This window comes from Ipomoea nil, unplaced genomic scaffold (assembly GCF_001879475.1).
Source record: "Ipomoea nil cultivar Tokyo-kokei standard unplaced genomic scaffold, Asagao_1.1 scaffold2833, whole genome shotgun sequence".
Lineage (NCBI taxonomy): Eukaryota > Viridiplantae > Streptophyta > Magnoliopsida > Solanales > Convolvulaceae > Ipomoea > Ipomoea nil.
The window spans coordinates 819,943-828,060 of record NW_017619261.1 but is presented as its reverse complement, the minus strand read 5'-3'; the positions used below and the strand labels follow the sequence as shown (position 1 = coordinate 828,060).

Genomic DNA, 8,118 nt, shown 5'->3' with positions numbered 1-8,118 from the left:
CCCAGGTAGTGGCCTGCTGTTATAGCTGTTGGAAGGCAGCTTTAATGTCATTTTTAATTGCCATAATAAAGGCTATTGGCTCCTTCAACCCTATATAAGAGAGGGTAGAGGCAGTAGAGTTTTACACACAGCTTTACACAGCACGAAAGTATACTTTTCCAGCCTCAAAATTCTGCTTCTACTCCCTTTCTTTGCCTACTGTGTTCATAACCACGTTTTTCTCGCCGGATTCTTTGTTTGAATGCTCAAACACTGAATCATAGCAAGTTTTATCCTGGGAAGCCTAGGCCACAACGCTCCTAGCATCTTTGGGAGGTGGCAAATAAGGTTTTAACGAAAGAGTGCTCACTCGACTCTTGCAAAAACCCAACACCAAACACTAGCCACTTTTCTTCATCTTTTCTTCCCTTCTTTCCAGAAAATAATAGTCAATTTTATTTGATTATTATTTGTTTTCCTACCAACGGTACCAACAGATGACTGGTTATTTCGACCGGCTGTTCACGTCGGAGGTGGGAGAGATTAGGGAGGTAATTGGCTGCATTACTGCATCAGTAACGCAGGCAGAGAACGACGAGCTAGTCAGACCAATGACGATGGAGGAAGTGCATGGTGCTTTGATGGCGATGCATCCCGATAAGTCGCCGGGACCCGATGGGTTCAGGCCAGCTTTTTACCAACACTTCTGGACAATGATTGGAGGGGAGGTCACGATGTTTTGTAGGCAGCTTATTGACTCAACAAAGCTGCCGGATGGAGTTAATAACACCCTGGTCGTGTTGGTACCAAAGAAACCCGTCCCGGAAACAATGAAAGATCTAAGGCCGATTGCTCTATGTAATGTGCTTTATAAAGTGGCAGCGAAGGTATGTGCAAACCGGTTGAAGCCCTTGCGGGGAAAAAACTAGTTTCCAAGTCCCAATGCGCGTTTGTGCCTGGACGTCTTATAACGGATAACATTATGTTGGCGTTCGAGGGTGCACCATTATTTGAAGCGTAAGTCACAGGGGAAGAACAAAGTGGCGGCCCTAAAGATAGACGTGAGCAAGACGTATGGCCGGGTAGAGTGGCGATTTCTGAGCGCTGTGATGTTAAAGATGGGGTTCTGTCAGAAATGGGTTGATATTATCATGGAGATGGTCAGCACTGTCGAGTACCGCATCCTGTATGAGCAAAAATAGTTGGGACCTATCAGGCCGGGGCGGTGTATCCGGCAAGGCGACCCCTTATATCGTCATATCTATTCCTGTTAGTAACTGAAGGCCTGAGTGCTTTGATTGAGAACAGGATGAGTAGGGGGCTGTTGCACGGAGTGAGGGTTGCGAGAGGGGCACTACCGATCTCGCACCTCTTGTTCGCAGATGATTGCTTTCTCTTTTTGAGAGCCAACTCTGCCAAGAGCCAGCAAATGAAACAATGCATTTTAACAAAAAAAAATGAGAGAGAAAACCATCCATATGCTAGAGTTAGAATATGCAGGTTTTTTTTAGTAGAATGTGATTAGAAGTAGCATTACATGCATTTTATAGTGATTTAATTAGCAATGAAAATAAATTGAAGAAATTTAATCAGATTTCATAGTCCCCATGGTGTTGTAGATATAAGCCCCAAGCGCTAGAATCACAAGCACAACCACACCAGCATTTACCAGCAACTGTCTTTCCTCTTTCGGATCACTAACGCCTTTATTAACATATACTTAGAGAATATTTATTATTCCCTTCTGTAGTGCATGGATAATTGATAAACAAACCCTTCCCCTCCTCACTTCTGTTTAATATAATATTGATACTATTTAGTTAGTTTGACTTTATTGTCAGGAGTGCATATTGCATCTAGTACAATGGCAAAACATGGAAAAATTTCAGTTGATGCTAAAGCTCGTACTAAAACAAAACATATGACGCTTCTGATCTGATGAATAAGGAGAACCATATACAAAGCATTTCCTAATTTCATTCTGTTGGTGCATATCGTTTACAGTAGCAATATGTATATGTATGGCTTACACAATTACTTTTGGGGTTCTTTTCTTTGACTAAACTATTAATCTTTTGAAACATGAGAAAACATTGTAAGGTTTTGAAGTTTTCTCATCCCCAAGTATAGACAGATGTTGGGGTATTTTGATTTTTCATTCATTAGCAGATGTTAATGTATTTATGTTGTTGGTTTAATAGCTGTAAATTAAGAATTAATGAACTGTATGTTGTTTGCTTGAATATTTTGATATGCAACACCTACAAAAGTAGAAGTAGAATTTTTCCACTTTACAGTTTATAATGGTTATACACAAATTTTGTCCTGATTTTTTTTTTTTTTTTTTTTTAGGAAACTGTGTCTCACTTGAAGCAAAAACAATCAGAAATGGCTGAAATAGTAGTGTGGTTGGAGGCCACTGGTGGCGTCAGGAAAGGGAAGTAATGCAACAGCAGCACAAGGATATGGAAGAGCAATACCGTAGTATTTGTGAGACCGTCCAGAAAATGGAAGCAGCATTTGCCCAATTTAGTGCACATCTTAGTATGCAGATGTACCTTCAACAGCAGGGTATTTTCGTTACTACGCTGGTGCAGCAGACAAAATCCATGGCACCACTCTCAAGATGTCGAGTGACCTCCAAGCATACACATTGTGCGAACCAATAGGTGTGGTAGGACTCATAATTCCCTGGAATTATCTTGCACAAATATTTGGGTTTAAGGTTACCGCCGCATTAGCAGCTGGTTGTACTGTGATTGTCAAGCCTGCGGAACAGACAACCCTTTTTGCTCTCTATTATGCTCATTTGGCTAAGCTCGTAAGCTTCATCTTATTTCCTTTTTTCTTACCCCTCTTATATAATTAAAGATTATGTTTTTCTCAATCTACAAACAGGCAGAAGTCCCTGATGGAGTGCTGGATGTGATTACAGGATTTGGATCTACTGTTGGTGCTGCCATTAGCTCTCACATGGGCATTGATAAGGTAATCTCCCTTAATACACATTCCCAATGAACGAGAAATGTCTTAAACAGTCGAGCTAAGGAAGGTAAACATTCAGATGGAAAAGAAAAAACTATAGCTAGCTTTCTTTCTTAACTAAAAATTTTGTCTCATGATTTCCTCTCAGGTTAGTTTTACAGGGTCGACAGAAGTAGGGCATGAGATAATGCAGGCTACAGCAACTAGCAATCTAAAACCTGTATCACTAGAGTTGGGAGGCAAGTCTCCTTTCATAGTTTTTGATGATGTAGATGTTGACAATGTTTCGGATCTTGGTTTAGCTGGAGTCACATATAATAAGGTAATCTCCATCCCATGTTTCCTTTCCTCAACTCTTAGCATGTAGATATACTGATTGATATTGGGGTTTTAATTTGGCATTTTGGCAGGGTGAAATATGTGCGGCTGGCTCATGAGTGTTTGTCCAGGAAGGAATTTATGACAAGTTTGTTGAGAAAGTGGTCGCAAAGGCGAAAGCAAAGGTGGTTGGTGACCCTTTTGATCCAAATGTTCAGACCCCAAGTATGATCTAGTTTTGCTTGAAACAAGCCATATACACCATTAAGTTTACCAATACCAATATGCTTTAACATACATGTCTATTTGATGCATTTAGGCTAGCAAAAACCAGTATGAGAAGATACTTTCATATATAGAGCATGGGAAGAGGGAGGGTGCTACATTGCTAACTGGTGGTAAGCCACTGGACAGAAAAGGCTATTTCATCCAGCCAACTATATTTACAGATGTCCGGGTAAAAACCTTCTACACTATAATTCAATCATAAAAAGATGGATGCGATTAAAATCTTCAATATGTACAGAATCCAAAACATTCTATATATGCTTTTGTTGCCTCATGCAGGATGACATGCTAATTGCGAGAGATGAAATTTTTGGACCTGTTATGCTTATACTGAAATTCAAGTAAGCTCAATCAATCTCATACTATTAAGTATTAACAATTCCAGCTGGGGCAACCCAAACCAATTTGGGAGTCGCTTATTAGTCTTTTTGATTTGAATTTGTAAATTTAGACAATCTAGACTGGTCTAGTTTAACTCCTCGTTGTTTAGAGTTAGTAGGAAAGATTTATCTCTTCCACACTCTAGGTTGTGGCCACAGATCTCATTGTAACCTTAAAAAAGTGTTCCATTTTTACTAACTTGGCACTTTTCCCCTTCGGTACGGTGGGCGGTGTAGAAAGCTAAAAAGAGGAAGGTCTGTGAAACTGACCTTGTATCTCTGCTTCGCTGTTTACTGTGTGTCTTTCTACCAGTATGAGACACTTCTATATATACACAAGGGAGGGTTATCTATGCCTCTTCACATCCATGTCTGTTCAGCTAATTGTGACCCTTCACATACATGTCTATTCAATTCTAACACTCCCCCTCAAGCTGGAGCATAGATATTGAGCATGCCAGCTTGTTACAAATATATTCAACCCTGTCCCTACTAAGCCTTTGGTGAACAAATCAGCTAGTTGCTCACCACTACGAACATGAGCCATAGAAATTAAGCCTTGTTGAATCTTTTCGCGCACAAAATGACAATCTACCTCAATATGCTTAGTACGCTCATGGAATACTGGATTATTTGAAATGTGTATAGCGGCTTGATTATCACACCATAAACGTATAGGCTTCATCACCTCCATACCAACCTCCTTCAACGTATTGTGCACCCTAGTTATCTCACATGTCACATGAGCCATCGCCCTATACTCAGATTCTGCACTGGACCGAGCCACAACAGTCTGTTTCTTGCTTTTCCAAGAAACCAAATTACCTCCTACGAACACACAATATCCTGTTGTAGACCTCCTGTCGCTCAACGAACCTGCCCAATCAGCATCTGAAAAGGCCTCAACTCTCATATGTCCATGATCAGCATATAGAATGCCTTTACCGGGTGCGTTCTTGAGATACTTTACAATCCGAACTGCTGCCTCCCAATGAGCTTGCGTAGGTGCTTGCATGAACTAACTTACCACACTGACTGGAAAAGCAATATCCGGACGCGTAATGGTAAGATAGTTCAACTTTCCCACCAACTTCCTATATCTCTCTGGAGAGTCAAAGGCCTCCCCTTCACCAGCCACAAGTCTAACACCCTGCTCCATAGGGGTCTCGCATGGTTTTGATCCCAACAACCCAGTGTTATCAAGCAAATCTAGCACATATTTCCTTTGGGAAAGGAATATTCCTTTTCGAGAGCGAGCAACTTCAATACCTAGAAAATACTTCAACACTCCCAAATCTTTCGTGTGAAACTCTTCTTTGAGAAAGGATTTAAGAGCTTCAATCCCCATTGCATCACTGCCTGTGATTACTATATCATCAACGTAAACAATCAAGATAATGCATCCAACATTAGTATGCTTGAAAAAGACAGTATGATCACACATACTCCTCTGCATACCAAACCCAATAATCACACTACTAAACCTCCCAAACCAAGCTCGTGGTGATTGCTTCAAGCCATATAGAGACTTCTTCAATTTACACACTTTCCCAGACTCCCCCTGAGCAACAAACCCAGGAGGTTGCTCCATGTAGACTTCCTCAACCAAATCACCATGCAAGAAGGCGTTTTTGACATCTAGCTGATACAGAGGCCAATGATTAGACGCAGCTAAGGAAATAAAGATATAAACCGAAGCGATCTTAGCTACAGGGGAGAATGTTTCTGTATAATCAACACCATAAGTCTGTGTATACCCCTTTGCCACTAAACGAGCTTTAAGTCTAGCCACCGACCCATCAGGATTCATTTTCACAACATAAACCCACTTGCAACCAACTGCAGCCTTACCGGACGGGAGGGGTACCAAATCCCAAGTATGATTGTCCTCAAGAGCAGCCATCTCCTCCTCCATTGCCTGTCTCCACCCATCATGAGCTATAGCCTGACTCAAAGTGTTTGGAACTGACACAGAATCTAAACGTGATACGAAGATGCGAGATGACAACGACAAATGATCATAGGACACAAAAGAGGAAATAAGGTTTTGACAATGACGTTTACCTTTACGAAGGGCAATGGGAAGATCCAGATCATTTGACGAAGATTCTGGTAAGGAGGAAGTATTCACTTGCGGTTCAAGCGGCGCCACTGCATCTCTCGGCCGTCGAGTATAAACCTGTGTAATGGGGGGCCTAGAAACAGACTCGATTGGTATGGTAATAGTATATGTAAGGAAGTCATTATCTGGAGTAGACCCATACCCAGACGATCCAACATCCCCAGAAAACACCATGTTTTCAAAGAAAGTAACATCAGCTGACACTAAATACCGCCCCAAGTCAGGTGAATAGCACCTATAACCCTTTTGAGTATGTGAGTACCCCAGGAATATACACTTGAGTGATTTAGGATCAAGTTTCCTGCGTTGAGGACGGATATCCTGGACAAAACAAGTACACCCAAATATTATTGGTGGGAGATGAAAAAGAGGGTTCGTTAGATATACCAATGAATAAGGAATTTGACCTTTAAGGACAGACGAGGGCATCCTGTTGATCAGAAAACATGCAGTATGAACAGCATCAGACCAAAAGACCTTAGGCACTTTCATTTGAAATAAAATTGCCCGAGCTACTTCTAACACATGACGATTTTTTCTTTCTGCAACTCCGTTTTGTTGAGGGGTATATGCACACGAGGACTGATGAACCATCCCATTTTGGCTCATATAAGTGGAAAAAGATCTAGAGAAATACTCTTGTGCATTGTCACTCCGTATACACTTAATAGTTTTATTAAACTGGGTTTTAATCTCAGCACAAAAATTAAAAAAATAGTAAACAGCTCATCCCTAGATTTCATAAGGTATAACCACGTACACCTAGAGAAGTCGTCTACAAATGTTACGAAATATCTAAACCCATTCTTCCCTGTGACATGACAAGGACCCCAGACATCAGAATGAACAAGATCAAATATCGATTGTACTCTTTTGTTAATACGAGGAGGGTAGGAAACACGAAAATGCTTAGCAAACTCACACGACTCACACTGCAAAGTAGACAATGACTCTAAACTAGGAAACAACTTCTTTAGGATCGACAGTGATGGATGACCATACCGACAGTGTAGTTGAAAGGGAGAGGTATCACTCATCATGGCCTTGGACGGAGATACAGACTGTTCCAAAACATATAGTCCCCCGACTTCCTTCCCCTTACCAATAATCTTCTTCGTCAAAAGATCCTGAAATAAACAATAACCAGGGAAAAAGGAGACAAAGCAATTCAAAGTCCGTGTGATTTGGCTAATGGAAAGCAAATTAAAGGGAAACTTTGGAAGGTATAATATAGATGACAGGGGTAATGATGAGGTTGCAACAGTACTACCTCTACCTAAAACTGGAACAGATGACCCATCCGCCAGAGTAACCATAGCCTCAGGGCTTGATGGAGAATATGAGGACAAGATATTAGAATTACCTGTCATATGGTCACTAGCTCCCGAGTCAATGACCCACTGTGTAGATGAAGAAGATACACATGCAACAGGATTACCTGTTTGGACCAGGGTTGCAGAAGAGGGCGGTTGATTGGACGAACGTACTTCCTTCGTTGTTGCTTCCTTGTGATAAAAAAACATTCTTCTCGGGAGGTTCATCAGTACTTACTGATACATTCTGTATTTGGGAAAAGACTTGATCCAATGATCCTAACTCCTTGTTTCCCAGCAATTGTGACCTAAGAACCTCACATTCTTTGTCAAGTCCAGAAATCCAGCTAAAAGCAATTAATTGATCACGTTGTGCTTTCATTGTCTTTACATCAGTTGTAATAGGCATCGCAGTACACAAAGCTTCACTTAAACTTTTGAAATCATAATAGTAGTCCCGTAGGTCTCGACCCTTCTGATTAGGACGATAGACATCCTGAGACAACTGATACAGTTTTCTCAAATTACTTGACCCACTAAACCATTCAGACACTAGATCCCACACTGCTTTAACAGTGGTACAATGTTGCATTGATAAGATCACTTTCCTATCAATACAATTAATTACCCGGGATAACAAAGCTTTATCATTTGCCTCCCACTCCTTATCATCTCGAGGGCAATCTTTATCTAAATGGTCACCTTTACCCATTCCATCTAAATTAATTTTGAC

The 8,118-nt window shown here is 40.9% G+C and overlaps 1 pseudogene; it reads left to right on the top strand.

The window, feature by feature from the left end:
• Positions 1–476: 476 nt before the first annotated feature.
• LOC109159533 lies at positions 477–3,942 on the top strand (annotated as a pseudogene).
• The last annotated feature ends 4,176 nt before the right edge of the window (positions 3,943–8,118 follow it).